The sequence below is a fragment of the Garra rufa genome, chromosome 16 (genome assembly GCF_049309525.1).
Source record: "Garra rufa chromosome 16, GarRuf1.0, whole genome shotgun sequence".
NCBI lineage: Eukaryota > Metazoa > Chordata > Actinopteri > Cypriniformes > Cyprinidae > Garra > Garra rufa.
In genome coordinates this window covers 889,860-912,820 of record NC_133376.1, presented here as the reverse complement: position 1 = coordinate 912,820, position 22,961 = coordinate 889,860, and the positions used below count along the sequence as shown (strand labels likewise).

The 22,961-nt window shown below is 37.3% G+C and overlaps 1 long non-coding RNA gene across 3 annotated transcripts; it reads left to right on the top strand.

The window, feature by feature from the left end:
* The first annotated feature begins 1,326 nt into the window (after positions 1-1,326).
* Positions 1,327-7,755, top strand: LOC141287844 (uncharacterized). 3 transcript variants are annotated; one of them, XR_012339554.1, is made up of 4 exons: positions 1,327-1,744; positions 2,455-2,548; positions 2,657-3,193; positions 7,312-7,755. It is a non-coding gene; the product is annotated as an uncharacterized lncRNA (long non-coding RNA). The 3 variants fall into 3 exon arrangements; XR_012339555.1 differs by lacking the exon at positions 7,312-7,755 and having other exon boundaries at positions 2,657-2,746; positions 2,817-3,423; XR_012339553.1 differs by lacking the exon at positions 7,312-7,755 and having other exon boundaries at positions 2,657-3,423.
* Positions 7,756-22,961: the final 15,206 nt, after the last annotated feature.

Here is a 22,961-nt window from a genome sequence, read left to right as displayed (position 1 = left end):
ATTTTTTTGGTAAAACAAGCATGTTAATTTTTTTTTTTTTTCAATTAAGTAATGAATAAATGCATACAATAATGAAACTGTTCTATTTTATTTACTGACAACAACAGGAAACATGAATAAATTAGTTAAACAATAAATAAAAGTAACCATGAACATAAACAAAGACACATGGAACAAAGCTTTATTCAAACATATCAGTCTTTTAGTCTGAAGAGGCCACAGCAACATCTGGTCCAGATGAGGATACAAGGGCAGGTGGAGCGATGGAGCGTCTTATCCATGGCACTCGACCATTTCCAGGATGCTGCTGTGGATTTCTGCTTTCTCACTGCTCACACCAGTCTGCAGACATTTCAGATCATACAAAGATGCAGAAATACAATACAAAAGCTGTCATTTTAACAGCACATAGTCATTTGATCTCTGTATTGGAAGTAACATGATCTTACTTTATATTTACTTTTTCCCCACAAGTCAATCTACATAATAATCTCACATAACGTCCATCAGTCACTCAGATGTCTGTTTGGTGTTGTGATGTGCTCATCTGCAATGCTCTTAGAACATTTTCCTGTCATTTGTTAAATAGATATGTAGTAAACGTGATATACATCTATAAGATGTATATGGTTTATGTAAATCCGCTTTTGAAGACGTACGTGTGCTACCTGGAGCTTAATGTTCGCTATACGTCATAAAACGTGTTTTAACAGCGAAATCACAAATATACTATAACGTTACTGTATAACATCTTGAACCTAATGCAAATCAGCAGTTTACAATACAGGATCTCAACAAATACGACTTTAAGACAGTGAAATGTGTTTTGGTTTGTACATTTGTAAACATCCTCGTCACGGTTCTCAATCACGTTCGATGATGACGTTTTGGCCTCCTGTGGCCTCCTGGGATTGAAAAGTGTGCATCAGATGAACACTTCAGAATCTGGGCTGAAGCAGTAGGACATCCGGGGATTTCTCGCCTACTCTTTTATGAATACTGAGGTTTTGAAAGTACTTCTTTCTTCACGTACTCTTTTTCCCTACTATATAGCAGGTAAGTAGGCATATTCGGACGCAAATTAAGTATACGTTCGTCCGGATCTTGCGGGAATTAGTGCATTCGCCTACTATTCTCGCCTACTCTTTTATGAATACTGAAGATTCAAACATACTTATTCACTCGCCTACTGCTTTTTGCCTACTATATAGTATGGAAGTATGCGGTTTCGAACGCAGCCTCTCTCTCTCTCTCTCTCTCCGGCTGCATCCGAAATCGCATACTTCCATACTATTTAGTAGGCAAAAAGCAGTAGGCGAAGAAAAAGTATGCATGAAATCTCAAAAGCCACAAAAGAGTAGGCGAGATTTACCTGAATGGAGCACTATTTCTCGCGAGATTTAGGCGTACGTATACTTAAGTATCGTTCGAATATGCTCACTTACCTACTATATAGTAGGCAAAATAGGTACGTGAGAAGAGTAGTACGTCCGATACCCACAGTATTCATAAAAGAGTAGGCGAGAGATCCCGGATGACCTACTGCGTCCCGCCCAGACTCCGAAGTGCCGATCGAGGGATACTTTTCTATCCCATAATGCCATGGGAGAGGATACGTGAACCAAGAAGAAGAGAGGATTGCGTCCAGTTTGCCGCGAACGGCCGAAATAAAAAGAAGAAGAAGAAGAAAAGAATACGTCATAATCGAACATGGCAGAGAAGAGTGAGGAGGATGTTTTCAAATGTGAGTATTAACCAAAAACAGGGTTTCCTGTGTTAAAATAGCGTTTTTGTAAAAACATGATAGTCGCTGGGGAGCTCCAGTAAGCACATATGCGTCTGCAAAGTGGATTGCTGCCATCGCAAATTTAATTATTCCCACTTTGGATTGTGATTGCAAATCGTGATTGCAAGTTCATTATGGTGCAGTTGTAACTAGCACATTTACGTATGTTAAATCAAATGGCTTGTGACTTTAGCACTTTATATGTTCTAATCATATACACAATTCAAAACATTTACTAAAGGTTTATCTAATATCTGACAGAAACAACTTTGACAAATTCGCTTAAGAGAACATCACAACATAAAACAGACCTCAGTGATGTGTGTGTGCTATTACCTATGTAGTAGAATTCACCGTTGTCAACACTGCTAATATAAATATTAGTGTAATGTAAATAAATGTAAAGTTATCAATTAGCTATCAAATGTATTTGTCTATTAGTACTGTTGATAAATTGAGTAGCAAATGTTATTGGATAAAACACTTCAGCACCTGCCTTAACATTTAAATGTGCAAGTGGTTCGCTGGCTTGTAATCATAGGAGAACCATTTTAGTGCAATATAGCACCTCAACCAACCCAAAAAAAAAACACCAAAGGATTTTTCCTGTGTGTAGTGTTTAAAACATAAGTCACAGAACTTGTAACAGTCTTGTTTGTATGTTACAGGGACAGATGAGCACACACATGTGCTAATCCGGTGGAGAGTGGCAAATGAGGCCCTCTTCACCGGAAAACGGAATGCAGCCATGAAAGGCTTTGAGTGAGTATACTGCAGAAACCAATAAAAACAGCATATGACATGAGTTAACAAATGTCATTTTTAAATATACACAAAACAGCACTTTTCTGAATCTTGATTTGTGTGCAGAGCTTTTGTCATGGAGCAGGGCCTGCAAGACCGGGTGGCAGTGGCCTTTGTAAAAAAAAAAAAAGGGAAAACCTGAAACAAAAATATAAAGTAAGATCATGTTTCTAATACAAACCCCTGTGCTGTTAAAATGACTGCTTTTGTTTGTGAATTTTTGTAGGATCTGAAATGTCCGGCAACAGGTGTGAGCACTGAGGATGGAGAACCCACAGCAGCATCTTGGAAATGGTACAGTGCCATGGCAATTGGGGGCAGACCCTCCATCACTCAACCTGCCCTTATTGCCTCATCTGGCCCGGATGTTGCTGTGGCCTCTACATCCTCAGTGACTCCGGACAATTCAAGAAAAAGAACCAGAAAATGTTTAGAGGATGTGATCGAGGAGATGGAGAAGAGGGAATCTGCGAGAGAGCAGGAAGCAGTGGAAAGGGAGGAGAAGAGATGGAGAGAAAAGGAGGAGAAGGAGGAGAGACGAGAAAGAGAGAGACTAGAGCGGGAAGAGAGACGGCACGCTGAAGACAAAGAAAGAGAAGAAAGGTGGCGCCGGGAAGCAAATCAAAATGAAGAAAGATTGCTTAACCTGCTTGAAATAATTGCAAAAAAATAAGCAAATAAATGTGTATATATGTATTTAAACAATTGTTTTTTTTTGTGAGCAACAAAAATTTATTTTAAATGAGAATGTAATTGCGCACACACACACACACAAACCACTTTAAGTTTTGCAGTAACTACACATAGTAACACTGATTTTAGTTCACCCAAACATCCACTACAAAATCAGTCATTATTTACTTAATTTCATGGTGTTCGATGTGATCCCAAACACAGTCAAAGAAACTCTTAACTGGTTTCAGAAAAAGTAAATAAAGCTGCTAGAATGCTGCCCTCCAAAGGCAAAGTACAGTAACTACGCCAACACTGAAACTGAGAAAAATGCCTTTAAAGTTTTTACGCGAACTAGTCAAACATGTTGACACTCTCATTTCTCTGTGACAAAACTGAACCGGGGGGTGTTCCATAAAACAAGTTTACCAAATAAGCCAGCCTTATTTCAGTTAGTCTGACTTATTTATATTTTATTTTAAGCCAAATCAAGTGACAGTAAGTCAGACTAGCTGAAATAAGCCTGGCTAATTTGGTTAAACTTGTTTTCTGAAACACCCCCCAGGAGACTTTGCCACACAACAAAACAGTTGTCACAAAGTCCATTTTAAGCCTTGACTCAATTTTGACCAAATGTGTAGTTACTGCGTTTTGCCTTTGGAGGGCAGAATGCCCCAGCCAATGTCCTGACTTGAATCTAATAGAAAACAGATTATTGTAGAAGAATGGGCCAAAATCCCACCTGAGCAATGCATATGCAACTAGTTTCTCCATACAGGAAGCATCCTGAAGTTGTCATTCCCAACACAGGCCTTTATACAAAGTATTACAGTTTTTCTCAATTGCTTAAACACATTTCTTGAAATTATGCCTCTTATTTGCGAAACTCTAAACACAAATCCACAACTCCTAACTCATTTCCCCAAACTTCCTATATTGAGGTCAAAATGAAGCTCTTCACTCAAAACAACTCAATCTGGCTGAAAAACCAAACTTTGCTCTCAGACATGACACACAAATCCTCAAAAACAAACACACTACAACACAGTTTTACACACTGATGAGATAAATTCAAAACAATACTACAAAAACAGTACAAATAAAAAACTTTTCACATGATGAACACAACAAATCTATGCCTTTGCAAGTGTTTTATTCCTTAATTTAATGAACTGTAGAGTACAGTACAAAACAGCAAACAACAACAAAAATAATTATTCTGCCCAAATCCTGTCTTTGGTCTGGGACAGGCCAAAGAACCTCTTCAGCATCACAGGCTAAATTAGCCCTGGCCAGGCAGCAGGGGTAAAATCATCTTGCATGCCTGATCCAACCCTGGCACTCATCAACTAAAATATATGAGACTGCTTGTCTTCTTGGCCTTGCCCTTCCTCTGTCTCTTCCACGTTGCCATCGTCATCGTATTTCTTCTTCTCCTCCTCTTCCTCTTTCACCTCCTACTCTTCCTCTTCAAAATTACACATTACTGAATGTGGGATACTGATTGAAAAAGACTGGATAGGATTCACAGTTACACTTGTACTAGTGGTCTGACGACAAAAAAATACAAATAAAATAAAAACACATTACAACGTCATTGTGAAACAGAAAAGAAAAAGAAATATGGGCACAAAGGTGCGAATAAAAATTAGAAAGTCCACTGTCAGAATTTGTAACTCCTGTGTTGTCCTCTGTCTATATATGCTTTCTAATTGAAGGTTCATACCTTTGATCTATTTCAGAGAGCTGCTTTATCATTGGTTGATCTATATTATCTTCATTAGTGAAAGTCAAGATTCACTTGAATAATGCATGGCAAATTTATAAAAAGTCTAATAGAAATGTGTAGAATATATGATTGACAGTTTACAGTTTTTCTCAATTGCTTAAACACATTTCTTGAAATTATGCCTCTTATTTGCGAAACTCTAAACACAAATCCACAACTCCTAACTCATTTCCCCAAACTTCCTATATTGAGGTCAAAATGAAGCTCTCCACTCAAAACAATTCAATCTTGCTGAAAAACCAAACTTTGCTTTCAGACATGACACACAAATCCTCAAAAACAAACACACTACAACACAGTTTTACACACTGATGAGATAAATTCAAAACAATACTACGAAAACAGTACAAATAAAAAACTTTTCACATGATGAACACAACAAATCTATTCCTTTGCAAGTGTTTTATTCCTTAATTTAATGTACTGTAGAGTACAGTACAAAACAGCAAAAAACAACAAAATAATTATTCTGCCCAGCATCCTGTCTTTGGTCTGGGACAGGCCAAAGAACCTCTTCAGCATCACAGGCTAAATTAGTCCTGGCCAGGCAGCAGGGGTCAAATCCTCTTGCATGCCTGATCTAACCCTGGCACTCATCAACTAAAATATATGAGACTGCTTGTCTTCTTGCCCTTGCTCTTCCTCTGTCTCTTCCATGTTGTTGTCGTCATCGTCCTCCTTCTCCTCCTCCTCTTCCTCTTTCACCTCCTACTCTTCCTCTTCAAAATTACACATTACTGTATGTGGGATATTGATTGAAAAAGACTGGATAGGATTCACAGTTACACTTGTACTAGTGGTCTGACAAAAACTAAAAAAATAAAATAAAAGCACACAACGTCATTGTGCCCATATTTCTTTTTTTTCTGTTTCACAAAGGTGAAAATAAAAATAAGAAAGTCCACTGTCAGAATTTGTAACTCCTGTGTTGTCCTCTGTCTATATATGCTTTCCAATGGAAGGTTCATGAGATGTACCTTTGATCTATTTCAGAGAACTGCTTTATCATTAGTTGATCTATAATATCTTCATTAGTGAAAGTCAAGATTCACTTGAATAATTCATGGCAAATTTACAAAAAGTCTAATAGAAATGTGTAGAATATATGATTGACAGTTTAGGACAACTAGATCAAAAAATTTGCATTTAGGTAATGATTTATACGATGAGCTAATGACTTGATGTTTTGAGGGGTAAGACTATTGCACAGAGAACTATATAATACATTTTGAGCAACATGACAATAGCAACTGATAATGTAGGAAACCACGGACAAATGTATATAATCATTTGTATGAATGTACCAAAGCAATCGCAACTTGATCAGACGAATGAGAAGATTTTTATGATGTGCACAAGAGACTAGATGATGTGGATGTTGAACAAGTAGTTTTGACAATTTCATTTCTGATCTGAGAAATGCACCAAAGTGACTGAGAAAAACTGTAAGCTGACTTTGGCTCTTTTATCTCCATCGAAGGTTCTGATTGGTGTGTGCTAAATTTTGACTCCTAGTGTTTCCAGTTGGGTAATTGTGTGCTAATTGAGCTCAAACTTCGCAGACTTGAGTGAACAATATTGAATGCTTGTGCTTTCTAAATGACCACATGGTGTAAGCACTGAGAAATGTAGGAATTTGTGTGTAGAGTTTTGCAGTAACAGTTCACCAAATATAACTCATGTGTCAAAGCAGGGAATAGTGTTTATTGTTTAGGGAAATGGGTGTGCTTTTTCAAAAATGCCGTTATAGTTTTGAAATTTTAGTTCAAAAGACTGGTTATAGTGTTTTAGCAATTGAGAAAAACTGTAAGTACATTTCAGTACTTTTACCTCATGTCATTCCATTTTATTACACGACTTAATTTCTGAAATTATTTGTTTTATTTCTATGTATGGATTGCTTGGGTTGTATATATTTACTGGGAAAATGAAAACTAAAATGTATTTTACCTGCTGTGAAAGGTGATTTTGGTCAAGTATATTCTGCTGGTTTCTGATCATACAATATTGGCCAATAAAGCCTGACTTTTAGAAGCTGCAAAAGCATTAACGAATAGTGTAATGAACAAGAACAGAGAGATCAAATAACATGAAAGTGAGTAAATAATGACTGATTTTGTATGTTTAAGTGAACTAACCTCTCACATAAAAATTGTATACAATATATATATACATCAAAAATAAACTAAGATGACAGAGACACTTTCAAAAAAGGATTTACTGACAAATACAAATTACATTTATTTTTCATCTTTCACAGATAGTCGTGCTCATGGAGAGCAGGCACACAAATTATTGGAGCGGACACAGCAGCAGCCAGATTGTTCCGCACATGTTCTCCCCCTCTTGGTTCAAGGTTGTGTGGTCCAGGGGGGCCGTCATCATGGTCTTCCTCCACTGGCTCAACGATGTCCCCATTGAGGAGAGCCAGATTGTGAAGAACAGCACAGCATGCAACCACCTCAGGCACGAAGACAGGACTCACCTCCAAGGCCTTAAAGAAAAGAGAGCGCCAGCGTGCTTTCATCATGCCAAAGGCACGCTCTACAATGTTTCGTGCGCTGGAGTGCTTGCTGTTTAAACGAGCCTGCACAGGATTCTGCACAGGCTCTCTGTAAGGGGTGATGAGGCAGATCGGTGCACTCAGGCAAGGATAGCCACCATCCCCAAGGATGCACTTCCCTGGTGGTGGGTACAGGCTGCCAGCATAATTGCAACATTATATTTGCAACAATGTTAGCGACGTGAACATTCAGTTTCTTATTATTTAACAACACATCATTTAAATGCGGAGCCTGGTAATCCCATTGTCACAAGGAGGGTCAGAGACGTGCGGATCCATTTGCAGCATTTATTTGATACAAAACAAACACAAAGGGGCAGGCAGAAATCGTGGTCAAACACAGGCAGAAGGTCGGGGCTGGCAGCGAGAATCAAAACACGGGGAGGAGTCCAGGAATCAAAACACAGAGAAAACAAACACGGAAAGAAACGCTCGGAAATAATGACCAGATGGAACAATAAGACTTCGCAGAGTGGTTGTGTGAGTGAGAAGCTTAAATGCAGACAGTGTGATGAGGTGCAGCTGTGAGCGGTAATCAGTAAAGTGAGAGCAGGTGAATGCAGTGATTAGTGCAGTGGCTTGTGGGGAATGAAGTCCATGAAGTGTGGTGCAAGAGTTCATGATGACAGGATAGACCAGATACGTGACACCCATACTCTCCGTATCTGCACAGTTGTACATTTAAATGCTGACAGCTAAACACTATCATAACGTGTTTAGGCTAACGTTAGCTAGCAAGCCATACTTCCCTTCCAAGGACATCTTAATCGTATTCTTGATAATCACTAACTTGCCTTCAAAGTCATGAACACATTTTTAAAATCTTATCACAATATTTTAAAGCCTTTATTATTTTCCAACTCTACAGCTGTGAAATAAAATGTACTTCAAGGACTATTTTTTCATTCATAAAAAACTGCATTGGACAAAATGACTTTTTGCTGAAAACAACGTCTTTTTTAAAAAATAATATGGAATGACCCATATAACCAATAGATGGCAGCAGAGGATTATTTATTATGCAGCTGCCTTTTAAACTCCCTATATTTTTCAAGACGGCTTTCTTTTTTATTTATTATACAATATCTAGTATAATAAATTGTAGTACTTTTACCGCCCTTAAGTGTATATATATATATATTATAGCAAGTGCAGAAAGACATTAAGCTCACACACAAACAGCCTATAAGGGTGAATTATTTAAATACTTATAAATAGTTCACTACAAATACGTGAAATATTGATGGTATTAAAATTAAATAATGCACTCAATATGAATCGATAATTCCTATATATTTAAATATTTCATATAATTTAATAACTACATCTTTTAAGTTTTATCTTTAAATATTAAATAGTTTGTGAATGTATTTCAGTTTCTCTCCATGGCGCTTGCGTGCGTGTGTTTGTGAAACCCTTGTCCAGGCTAAGAAGGAAAAAATAATTTTTTTCAGTATAATATAATTTATACTGAACTCCCCCACCCCCCACCCCCGCGGACACTGTCACCTTTTTTCCTCTGATGAGTTTGCAGGTCTGTTTTGGGGTTTCCTCGTTTGTTCCGGCACCAGCTGATTGCCGTCTGCAATCAGGGCGCTGCTTGTTTGGTGCACCTGCTTCACCTTACATTTTGATTAATCTGTCTATTTCATCTGGCTGTTTTCTTTGTACCGTGTCAGTGTGTTCTGAGAGTTTGCGAGCTCAACTTTCGTTTGTCTCCAGTTAAATCAAGTGAATTTAGATTCTTCTCTACCGTCCTCATCTCTGTCTGCGCCTCTCTCGACCATTCTCCGCTCGACTATTCTCCTGCCTGCCGATTGGGATTCATTGCCCTTCTTCACTTGTTCCTACAGCGTTGACCCGGGACATTCAGAATAGCTTTGTGGCAAAAGATGTTTCTCCCTATTCCTCTTCCTCTTACTGCAACACTGCCTTTCAGTTTTGTTGAAAATAAAAATTCACCTGTTGCCTTTTTAAAGTTCTTACACCTGAAAAAGCAGTGCCTTAAAGGTTGTATCAGCGATTTCTAGCCTAAAACATAAAGTGTCAATTTCAGCTGACCTTTCTTCACGACCCGCTCGCTGCCTGCCCCATAAATCGACTGTAAAAAAACTGCGTCTCTCTCTGGTCAGCCTAGGGTCCGAGATATGCCAAAAAAACAATCGGCGCTATCAACTATTCCACAGATACACAAACAGTGTTCCAACCAATCAGCGTCAGGGGTTTGGTGTTGTGGACTTTCCTACTGGTGCAGGGATGTGAGGGAGGCGGAGCGAAAGTCCACAACACCAAACCCCTGTTTATCTGTGGAAAGGTTGGTAGTGCCGATTGTTTTTTTGGCATATCTCGGACCCTAGGCTGACCAGAGAGACGCGTTTTTTAACAGACAATTTATGGGGCAGGCAGCGAGCGGATCGTGATGAAAGGTCAGCTGAATTTGACACTTTATGTTTCAGGCTAGAAATCGCTGATACAACCTTTAAATGGCAAAGAAGTGACATTTCTGTAAATTTCTGTGTCTAATGTAGAGAAGTGTGTTTAGTGTCTCATTTTTACATACAATTCACACATCCATGCACACAAATAGCACAACATCTCATATTACTTGCTAAACAAAACACTATACACAAAATTAGCAAACCCATTTTTTTCAGATTTCGTAAAAGGTGATCAAAGTACTTGAAGTACTTAAATTTGACTTTTTGAAATTTAAGGCTTGGAAACCCCTTGAAAGGGGAAATATTCCTAAAGAGGTAGTTGAAAAGTGCTTGAATTATTGAAAGACAATATATCTGTGAAATAAGTGTTTAATTTGGCCAATAAGCACTTTTTTACGCAAAATTTATGCAATTCAAAACACATCATACACTTTACATTTATTTTAGTTCGAGCTAAGCCAGTAGCAGTACTGACAGTGTCGTGTAAACATGGATGAAGACGTGAAAAGAGGAACAGATTAACCAAATCATTTGGGTCATTTGCATTGCAACTGCTTCGACTGATTCAAACTCGTGACTTCGATCATTCTTTTCAAACAATTTACTAGCAACAAAACTGATCAAATTAATAGAGCCATTAATTTTCGAATTACAACATCACAAAATCACGTAACGATTTTAAAAATCACATAGTGATGGGTTGTAATGCCACGCCAGCAGAGGGAGCGCTTACCCTGTACTGTCTGTTACCGCTCCCTCTGCTGCTTCTATGGTTACTTCCTGTTTGGCAGCCATATAAGGATGGCCATGCCAAACAGGCTTTGCGAAGTATTGTTTTGCTCTTGCAGACTCTACCAAGCAGTTTTCCTTGTTTTCATTGCCTTGTTTCATTGTTGTTGTCATTACCATAGTCATAGTCATTGCCATAGTTTTACCTTGTTTCATTACCTTATTTGTTTTGTTACTTAGGACTGTCCTCTTGGATTTTGACCCTCACCTGTGTTTTGGATTATGTTTTGTCTTACTCTTGGATATAACTGCTTGCTGGGGTCCGTTCTTCGTACCTCGCTAACTCAGTTAGCTGGATTTGATTGTTGACGATTTGGCATGATCTTGGATTGTTTGGTTCTTCGAAGCTCATCCTGGACTTGCTGTCATAGCAACAGGTGCGCAAACTCGGGAGCAGGTTTATTTCATGTAAACAGGATTTAGGCTGCGCTCCTGGCGGGTTATGATTGGTTGAAATGGCGAGGTCACATCTGATTGGTTAAATGAGCATGACTGACGCGGACTGACTCACGTGGGAAAAGAAAAGTATCTTGCAAGAAAGTGTATATATAATACACTACCGTTAAAAAGTTTGGGGTCAGTACATTTTTTTTTTTTTTAAGAAATTAATACTTTTATTCACCAAGGATGTATTAAGTTAATAATTAAAAATGTATTAAAAGTTAATAATAAATAATTTACATTGTTTTATATATATATATATATATATATATATATAGAATAAACACTGTACTTTTTAAACTTGTTATTCATGAAAGAATCCTGGGGGGGAAAAAATCACAGGTTCCAAAAAATATTTGGCAGCACAACTGTTATCCAACATTGATCATTCTAATAATAAATCAGCATATTAGAATGATTTCTGAAGGATCGTGTGACACTTAAGACTGGAGTAACAGCTGATAAAAATTCAGCTTTTCATCACAGGAATAAATTCTATTTTAAAGTATGTTAAAATTAATTAAAAAAAACATTATTTTATATTGTAAAAACATTTTGCAATATTACTGTTTTTTCTGTATTTTTAATCAAATAAATGCAGTCTTGATGAGCATAAGAGACTTCTTTAAAGACTATTACAAATCTTACTGACCCCAAACTTTTGAACGGTAATGCTTTTCCAGCCTTTGCAGTGTTCCCTTGCGTTTCAATTAAACTCTGAAACTCCTGAAATCCCTCAATCAAGAGTTCTTGCTCTGCTGCAGAAAAATACTGAGCACGCTCCTTCGTCATGTTCGCCGACCAATCAAATAGTTGCCGATCAATGTTTCTACTATCGATACGTAGCCCCTTTTAAGCCACCCAGTGATCTCAAATAACTTCATCCAGCTATACTAATCATCAACAACAGGTACGTTCGGAGAACCGGAATAGCGAGCTCATAGTTAGCGCGATGATTTGATCTTGGATGTGTCATTTGATCTTGGATGTAGTAAGCGAGGTACGAAGAACGGACCCCTGGTATTCCACCCTGCCTGTTTTGACCATGATCTGTCTAATAAAGCTCACACTTGGATCTATCAATGCTGTCGTTGAGTCCCCATTACATAGGTGAAATGGAGCTTTTCGAAACTTTGAATCAGTTAAACCATTGCGTCGCAAAATGATTCACTGTTTCAAAGCAGATCAAATATTGTGAATCATTTGTTTCAGACCGGATTTGATTTAGACTGGAAATTCTTGCATCATGAATCATTTGATTCAGATCAGTCCTGATCTAAATCAAATGATTTGTGATATGTAAAGTTCCAATTGAAGTCAAATGATTTGCGATCTGTGCTCTAAGTCCTCACCTGAAATGATGGTTCACAAATAATTATTCAGATCGGGACTTTAGAGCATGTATTGTAAATCCAGTGTGGGTTCGGGAATCAAATGTTTCAGAACAGGATTTCGGAGCAATTTCACCTCTTTCAGTTTTTTTTTTTTTTTTTTTTACTTAAACACTAGAAAACATCAAACCATAAATGTACAATTATGAAAACAAAACTAAAAAAAAAAAAAGAATGAATGCACAAATACAGTCAGTGGTCTTCCATCTGCTTGCCACCAGAGGTCACCTCATCATTCTATTGACTTTCACACTACACAGACTGTTACACTGAAGGAGGCGGTGGTGGAGAGTGGGGAGCCGGGACATCGATGTTCTCGCAAAGCAAGTGAAACAGCTTTTCATGAGTAGCTCCGGTTGGAACTGATATATGGCTCTTGAACAGTACCTCCAATATTTTTGGCAGAGGCCAATCACTGATGCTGGGGAAAAAGGAGGCTTTGTTTGCCAGACGAGTGCTCTGACAGACAGCAACATTCTCATCAACAATAACTTCCCTTGTTTGGGTTTGTTGTTGTTGAGATTCCTCGATTGATTCGATCCACGGTTCTTTGTCATTGGCATTAGACCACATGATCGCTAAGAGGGTAAGTAACGTCAAAAACACGCTTTGATTGTTAGCAGCATACAGTGGAAGCAGCAAAGCAAGTAGATGAAAGCAGTGTTTAAATAAGGCGCCCTGTTTGTGATTTGCCAATAGAGAGCTTGTGTGTCTAATCAGCTGATGGGGCCAGGTTTGATTCCCTATCAGCTGACAGCAGAGCTTGACTACGAGACTTGCCTGAACTAACGCAGGATGCTTAATTTAAACCTTGCTGCTTCTTCCTTTGTGGCTGGTGATGTTGTTCTGAACCACCACTTGAACAATACACCTGTTCCATTCAAACAAATCTTGATTGTCCACCTGAATTTTCTCAAACTTAAAATCTGAAAAACTTTTGGACATTTACAGTACATAACAGAAATTATGTTTTCCCATGACAATTTTTGACAACTTTCCCCCCAGCTACTCTAAAGGAGATTTTTTACATGTTGTACAGTTTGGGTAACTCTGATCTCATCTGAAATTCATCTGCACTTTCTACCTTTCCTTCTACCCCTTCCACCCTGTTGTTGTTGTTAGGGAAGCAGACGGACAACAGGGTGAGTAACGGTAAGAATGGTTTATTGAAACAGCAGAGAGTGATACGTGGTTCCGGATGGTGGATAGGGTAAGTAATAGAGTTCACTGATGAATAGTTCGTAGATGAAGTCTGTGGATGAGTAATGAAGTTTTTCCCTTGCAGGAACGACGGGAGGAGAACACCAGAATGCCACTCTTGCCGTAGCTAAGGACCAGGAGACTTACGGCACACACACACACACCGTTTGACGAACGGACAGGCTTACGGCTCGCTCGCCTCTGACGACTGGATCTGGACAGAGATGGAAAAGACGTAATACAGGTAAGTAGCAACAGGTAAGTATCTTAGAGTAGCTTTCGCTTTGAGTAGCTTTCGCTGAGAGTAGCTTTCGCTGAGAGTAGCCGTATGAGTCCGCTTCGTATCAACGAGCCCGGACAATGAGTGGTGTGTGTGGTGACTATTTGTAGCAGAGTGGATGATGAGGTGCAGGTGCAGGTGCAGCTAGTTAGAACTCGGGTGATTGTGATCGTTGAGTGATGGATGTGGAAGAACCTGGCCAATCCGTGACAGTTGTCTACTTAGTCCATGTTCATGTCTTCTTACAGTTTGTTGTGTTGAGTGTCTGATTAACCGAGTAGTTATTAGTTTAGGGCCAACTGAAAATACACCATGTTCATTTGATAAAATGACAAATGTTTTGTTTGGACAAATGGTGCATACATTATTGTAATTTATGTGAACCCAATAAAATATGCTACAGTTTCTTTTAAAAAATATTCTTAAAGTATTTAAAGTAATTAACTATTATGGAAACATTTGAGAGCTTTGTGTGCAGTGTTTTGAGGAAATTATGCGCAATTTGTTTAGGACAGGTACAGGGGTGTTTAGATCACTGTGTTAACTGTTTTGAGAACAATGACCTCAATTTGAAGAAACGTTTCAAACTGATTGAGAAAAACTGTAAAGTCAGTGTGAACAGGAAGTTGTGAGTAACTTCAGTATTCCGTTTCACTTAGAAATATATCATGATGGCAGGGCTTGATTTTATCGCATTTCCTCATCATTTCTAGCTCACAGTAGAATTAGAGTTGGAGGGGAGTAGTTAATATTCTGCATAAGCCATCAAACTGAAGGAATGCTTTGGTATGTTTCAGAATCTGAAGAGCATTTGATTAAACAGAAAATCTGATGAGAAGCTGAACCCAGTTAACGCAAAACATTTTTACAACTAATTATTTTGCTTGTAATTAGGTATATGTTGCAGTACAGTGTTTTCAAAACATTTTAGAAACCATATCTACAACTTAAAAATAATGTAACAAAAATAAAACATTTTTTTTTTAAATCATAGCAGACACTAACAGTCAGTGAAGGCCAGAGATTTACATGCCAGGCACTCCCCCGGAAATACAGGCTTAAAAGGCGGCTGGTGTGCCTTTGTCTCTGTGTAAAAGAAGCACTGCTCATTCACCTTTCTCTGCTGCTGGACATTTCAGCAGTCTTAACTGCACAGATAAGTGCAAGGAGTTCCCCTGAGTGTGTAGGCAAAAACCTGGAAAAGGTAATTTCCTCAGATAAAGAGCAAATTCACACTCTCCCCATTACCATTGCACTACTTAATCTGTTGCACTACACTGTACATATCCATTTGTAAATGCACTTTCCATTGCACATATACATTTTGTAAATTTTTGATAAATGTATCTATAAATTTGTAAATTATTATTTGTTAATTCCTGCTTTAGTAATTAGCTACCTGTATATTATATTCATATCAAACATGCAATTCCTGATTATAGTTAATAGCAACCTGTGTTCATCTATTTGTACATTCTAATTGTAGTTAATTATCATCTGTAAATTATGTCCACAATACTTTCATCTGTAAATAATTTCCATGGTTTCATCCTGTACATATCTCCTATAAGTGCACTTATAATTTATAAATTATACCTTTATCCTGCACTTGCTGCTTATTGCACTCCTGGTTAGACCTAAACTGCATTTCGTTACCTTGTACTTGTTCATGTGTAATGACAATAAAGTTGAATCTAATCTAATCTAATCTAAATTCCCATTACAGAGCTATATAGTGGAGAATATGTGAGAATATCACCAAGAAATAACATGACCATGGGTTGAGAATATGACCAATGTTGCGATCACGGCTATCATACCTTTATAAAAGGCTAACGGTGTGTTTCCACTATAGCAACTTTTTCAGTAATATGTGATTTCAGCTCAGTAATCCACCAGTTCCGCAAACACTAGGAAACATATGCCGTAATCTTGCTTTGCCTTCTTTTTTACAGCGATTGGGTGTCACCCGGCATTTTTCGCTTGACATTTGCATAAAGTTGAGGAATGCCCAACCTTTTTGATGCTCTCAGCCGCTCTCAACACTTTCTCCATGCTGCTTTCAATCCCATAATGCACCATGCGAGTTTTTAAGCTTAACTTTCGTATGCTCTTGTATGCTTCCTGTGCTGGTCCTTCTAACTCTGGGTGCAAGGCTTCGGCGATGAGTGCTCAGGGTGATATGGGGAGTTCATTAGGAGAGTCCCCTGACCCTCAAGAGGTTCACCTGAGGGAGAGCTTAATTTCTCTTTTGGGGCTTGTGAAAAAGTAGAGTTGTCTCTCGCAGCATCGGAGGGCAGGTCTTTGTGAGGTAAAAGACTCATCTGGGCTTACTCTAGTGATTGGAAACCAAGGCTTTCTGAAGCGTTTAACAGGTTTAAGCATTTGCGACATCTGGTGGTCAGACTTGTATTCTCCACCATATCTTCCAAATCATAGCAGAGGATTTATGGTTTAAAAAGCATGTAACCAAGCTAAGCTTGAGTCTTTTTGGTGGCATTTCATAAACGTATACTGTACAAACTGTATTCTCTGTCCCCTTACTATACACCTGTTTTTTTTCTTTTTTTATCCAAGGGCTGGTACTGTCATGGCACTGGGGTTAAAATATGGATGCCCATATTCACAGGCATACACCATATGACCACCAGACCATGTGAATAACAAATTCTTAACTGACAATTAATCTTTTTGTGCAAAGTATTGTTTTATTTGTGAATGTAGCCATTTAAGGAATGCTTTAAGACTAAGGACATCTATGAAAATTTCCAGTGTGAAGTTAGACTCAGTAGCATCTTTTAGAAGATCGTGCCCAGACAGTGCTGAATTTCTTTCTGTAAGGACCTTTAGTCTTAAAGCTTTCCTTAAATGGCTACATTCAACAAAATAATGGCTATTCCATTCACCGTCCGCGTTTTGATTTTAGAATACATTCAGTCTACCTGAGGGAAGACGTCTTTCACATGGAAAAAATACATTTAAAACAATTTTTACGTCTAACACATTTTTAAACTTGGATCTCAGTTTATTGAAGTAGAAATCCTAGCACATAGGTGCATCCAAGCACCAACCACTGCATTTTCTGTAACTGAAAAATATTAATTTTCAATTTCATTCATTCGTAGGCTATATGGTTTGCAATAATAGCCTATTTTAGTTCAAAAATTGAAGTGCCATTGTTTTAAAAATATGAAAAAAATGAGCTTTTCATTGATGTTCAGTTGTGCTTTCAAATGTCTTGCCATTTCAATTTCTTGTCATTTGTAATTTCACAGTATTTTCACCTCCAAATTATTACACTACTTATTGTACTTATTGTACATGTATGTAGGACCTACATACATTGCAGATATGCTCACTGAATATAAACCTAACAGGCAACTCAGATCACTAGGATCGAGTCAGTTAGTAATATCAAGAGTTCACACAAATCAAGGGGAATCCGCTTTTAGCTATTATGCCGCCCGCAGTTGGAATCAGCTTCCAGAAGAGATCAGATGTGCTAATACATTAGCCACATTTAAATGCAGACTCAAAACTCATCTGTTCAGTTGTGCATTTATTGACATTTATTGTCTGAACAGATTGCATTATTTTATGTATAATCATTTTTACTGTGTTAATTTTAAATCAATTTTTAAATCATCTTAAATGTTCTTAAATTCTCTGTTTTTATTGTTGTGATTATTATTATACATTTTTATGATATTATGATTTTTTAATTCATTTTATGTACAGCACTTTGAATTACAATTGTGTATGAAATGTGCTATAAATAAACTTGCCTTGTCTACATAAATAGGTTAAGCAAAACAAATGATAGAAAGCGCAAAGGCGACACTAAAAAGGCCTGTTTTAAAAAAAAAGGTTAGTTAGAAAAAAAGCTGTAGAAAAATGTTAATGAATTACAAGGCTGTAAAGAACAGTGCACTATTGCAGACTATACATTTGAAGTTTTTATTACATTATTGTAATAGCTATAGTCACTCATGAACTAAAGTAGGCTAGTCTAAGGCATAAAACTCCAGGGCTGAAAACGAGGCCCACTCTGGCTCTGTTGCTCAATGTGAGAGCCACTGGCCAGGCCACCTTTGTTCTGCATGCTATTTCCATCCTGAAAGTCTGCCAGGCCAAAACATTGTGAGATCTGCACGAGGACAGTTCTGACCCAGAGGTAACGCAAGAATTGCATTCAGTAACTAATTATGCCCTTCAGGCTACAAAGATTATGGCATTTACTAAATTTTCCTTAGGGCTGAACAAATTCAATAAGTTTCCACTTTCCCTGGGCCAAACTCAAACATCCAGTGTCCATAGCCCCTGCAGAATACATACTTTAATGTCTCAATCCTTCCTTAGCAAAAGCCATTTCAGTTTGCCTTCAAGTGTAAGGCATATCAGTACATGGTCCTCCTCTTTGGGTTATGTCTGTCCCCTTGCATCTTTACAAAAGTTGCAGAGGCTGCCAATGCCCACTTAAAGGAGGTGGGCATTCATATCCTCAACTACCTTGATGACTGGCTAACTAGCTAATTCTCATGAGTGACCTAGTCCTTCACCACCTAGCCCGATTGGGAGTAGAGCCACTTCTTCCCGGTGCAGAGCCTCTCTTTTCCCAGTGTGAAGTTATACTCAGTAGCATCTTTTAGAAGATCGTGCCCAGACTAGTGCTGAATTTCCTTCTGTAAGGAGTTTTGAAATAACTGAAATCGTGTGGAGAAGTGATATAGACATGTAATGCGGTCAAGAGCTGCCTGGAACTATGTTCGCTGTGCATTTCCCTGAAAATAATGCACATCATTAGAACATTCGTCAGCCAAACAGATTCAAGCATTCAACGGCCCTGTAGGCCATCCTTCCCTCCCTCGTTCCGCTTCCGCTCCACCACCCTCTTGGGATTTTTACTGTGTGTTTCCTGTTGGTTCTTAGGTGGGGGGCTATGTCACATGTATTGGTTTATTTGCCCCACCTGTCCTCCCTCATTACCTGTCTTGTTTTCTCCCTATTTATTCTCCTTGTGTTTGCAGTCTTGTGCCAGTTTGTTGTCGATTATACCCATGTTGGCTCCGGTCCTGTCTTGTCCTGCCCTGCCTGATCCTGCATTGCCTTGCCTTGCCTTGTAAACATAAAATATTTCTTTCTTTTGTTTGTTTGTTTTATTTTGATTGTTATTTTAAATTATTTATTTTAATCTCACATTTTCATGATTTCATTAATTATTAGCTTTTCATTAAACTCACAAATTTCTTCCAGTTCCTTCATGAACTTTAGTCTGGGAAACCTGAATGTAACATGATGTTTAATGCTCTTCATGTTGGTAATTACAACAGATTGAATATATTTTCTTGCTCTTTCTATTTTTATATCAATATGGTACAAGATTGCCCTATTTAAATCAATGTGATAAAGGAGTTAGGTCAAAAGTAATCTAAAAGAAATCAGTGGTCTGATTATATTATCAGAAATGTGTAATGTAATGGGTTATGTAACTAACTACAATTTTTTTCATGTAATTTGAAATCAGCAACTGATTACAGTTTGTAAATAATCTATCCAGCACTGCAAAAGAAGTATGATCGAACTGACAGTACTCATAAAAGAGTCTGCAAAAACTACTCTGATGGCTTACTACTTCTGCTGGATTCTGAAGTGTGCATACAATGGACACTTTACTATCCCATGAGGGCATGGAAGGATTTATAAATTGCAGTGATGTGACACAACTTTTCTATCGAACCTGTGATATGTTTTTCAGGATTCTTTGATTAATAAAAAAGTTTAAAACAACAGCATTTATTCAAAATATAAATCTTTTCTAACAATATACTGTAAGTCTTTGCTATCACTTTTTAATCAATTTAACACCTTTTACATCCTGGCTGAATAAAAGTATTAATTAACCAGTGCAAATGACTGGTAGTAGTATTAGTAGTAGTAGTAAGAAAAAGGTTTCAGTTATAAGATTACTGTTACCAAAAATAAAAATAACACAAAGTTAACAAGTTAACAGCAACCTAGATCATTTAGAGCAGCTGTGTTATACCCAGTACCACAGGGCCTAGCCGTCTGCATGAAACATGAACTAGTGTTGATGTGATGATTAAAACTTTGTGTATATATAGTAATAATACATGTGGTAGTGGTTACTTTAATTAACCAAAGAAGAAGAAAACAATAGAAATGATGTCAAAATAATGTAGTAAAATCTCTCCTTTGTTAAAATGTTTTTATTTATATAATAACTTTTATTATAATAACATTATTATTTATATATAATGGCATTTTTTATATAGAATATTTACAATGTCATTATTATATACAAATATAACATACTTATGTGCGCTTAATATAACACGCACACTCAAGAAATAAAGTTCACTATTTTCTTAATGCATACTATAGATTTTATTGTGAGCAATTAATGTGTGCATTGTTAAAAAATTAAACATTGTACGGTCACAAAACAGGCATGTAAAAGTAAAGCAAACAAAACCCCTTTATAATTATTTTGCGTCTTTTTCCCCTAATCCAGTGAAGGTTACGTGCCAATATGCGCCTGTAACAACATATTTAAGAGTATTAAGGCAGCTCTCAAGACCTGCACACAAGCCTGTTTGAGTCTGAGACAATGGACCCATTGCTGCAGTCATAATAAGCATTTGGTCAAGTAAATGCAAGACCAGAGGATTTTCCAAGCCTTCACATAAGACCCAGTTTCTGATATCCCACAAGCTTTTGTGCAAGTCACTGTAGATTCTGAAATTGAGAATATAGTCACTAAATATATAATAGAAATAATGTTTTTTTAATTTATTTTATGTTCAAAATAATATATGTTCGAAGTAATAACTTTTACAATAACAAAGTAATAAATTTGTGTGTGAGGAGTGTATGATAGATAGCAGAGATAGCAATGCATCCAAATGCTATCAGAGATGAATGAGATTAAGAATCCTGCAGCAGGCTGAATGTATAATGTCTGAGAAATCTGTTGAAAGTGCCTAGATTCATGGGAAGTTCTCTTGTACAAAATGTGAAACACAGAGACACCAGTTACCATAGTCAAATGTGTTCTGGGAACCAGAGCTCTGACACCAGAAACAATTAAAAATCATTAATTAAAGCTAATGGTGGAATTGCTAAAATTGTTATTCACGGCAGTCTGAATAATGAATGATGCCTGTTTTAAAAGGGTGTGTGAACTCGCAAGATGATGTTAGACACCAAAAGCTGCACAGTTCACATCCCTGCAATATGCAATGATGAGATACATAATAGACATTACCATCATTTATTTGTTGGTGTCCAGAGGATAGCACAGGAAAACTGGAATAGTGGTTGGAGTAGGCCTGAAAAAGAGAGCTGTGACACTGGCATAGACTTTTGTTGGAATGTTGAAGTGACAGTGTCATTTGGCCATATTACAGTGTTTCCCAAACACACCCGCAAATAACAATTAACTACACACTTTGCCTCAATAAACTCCCAATTTTCTACTTAATAGATTAAGTTATGGTATGGGGTAGAATTAAAGGGTTCTAAAATATGGTCATGCAGAATAAGGAAGGACTTGCTTTGGCTTGCTGACTGTAGGCTATAACACGTAACGGCACATTTGTGTACATCAGCTTTGAATGAACACAGACAGTGAAAAGCATGACACAAATAAAAATTACTTGAGAATCATTACTTCAATCTTCTAATCTTTATTTACACAAAATGCCACATAGAGTTCATGCAGAATACAACATTTTGTCCACATGCCTTAAAAAAAGAGGTAACACTTTATAATAGGTAACACTTATTCACTATTAACTACGACTTTTCCCTCAATAAATTCCTAATTTGCTCCTTATTAATAGCTAGGAAGGTAGTTGTTAGGTTTAGGTATTGGGTAGGATTAGGGATGTAGAATAAAGTCATGTAGAATAAGGCATTAATATGTGCTTACTAATAAATGCCCAATATTCTAGTAATATGCATGCTAATAAGTCGTAGTTAATAGTGAATAAGTGTTACCTATTCTAAAGTGTAACCAAAAAAAGATTACACAATTTCAGTGACGCAATGTGTAAGGCAGTTAATTCTCAGCAGTGCCTCATGTGATGCTATAGTGGACAGTAATGTAAACAGTCTTCTGGTACAGTCAGTCAGTTTAAAGAGAATCTTTCAGGGCAAATTAATTACAGAGTTGACATGCTCATAACTACCTGAATAGTAACACAACTAGTTTGGACATTTTTAGAAATCCAGGGACACTAAGATTTGATACAGCCACAGTAACGCAAGATTAGATGCTTTGGCTGTGCATTGGCTTCTGCTGGTCCATACCTGCATATAGTAGTATTTTTCTGCTCTTAGTGTGTCTTGCTAAAAGTCCTCACCAGTTTTAAAAGTACCTTATTTTTAGTTTTACAGCAAATGAATATTGTATTCTGTAGCTTGAACCACCAACTTTCTGTTCCAATTTTGTCAATATATGCATATAGTATTAAGTAGAATTAAGTAAGTGTGTAATTAAGATTTATCATTTAAAATCTTATCAATTAAAAAAAATATATTTAGAAAGCAAAATTTACACATATAAAGTCATATTAACATTATTTTTGGAGAAAACACTCACACATACTTTCAAAAGGTGGTTTAACTGGGTAAGAATACAATACAATACAATAAAAATACAAATGGTATGGTAATAATTAAGCAATAAGGTACGAGAGGCCGTGCTGTATCGTGAATAAATCACGGCTGAAGGGCGTTGTTTACCCCTTCAGCCGTGATTTATTCATGATACAGCACGGCCTCAAG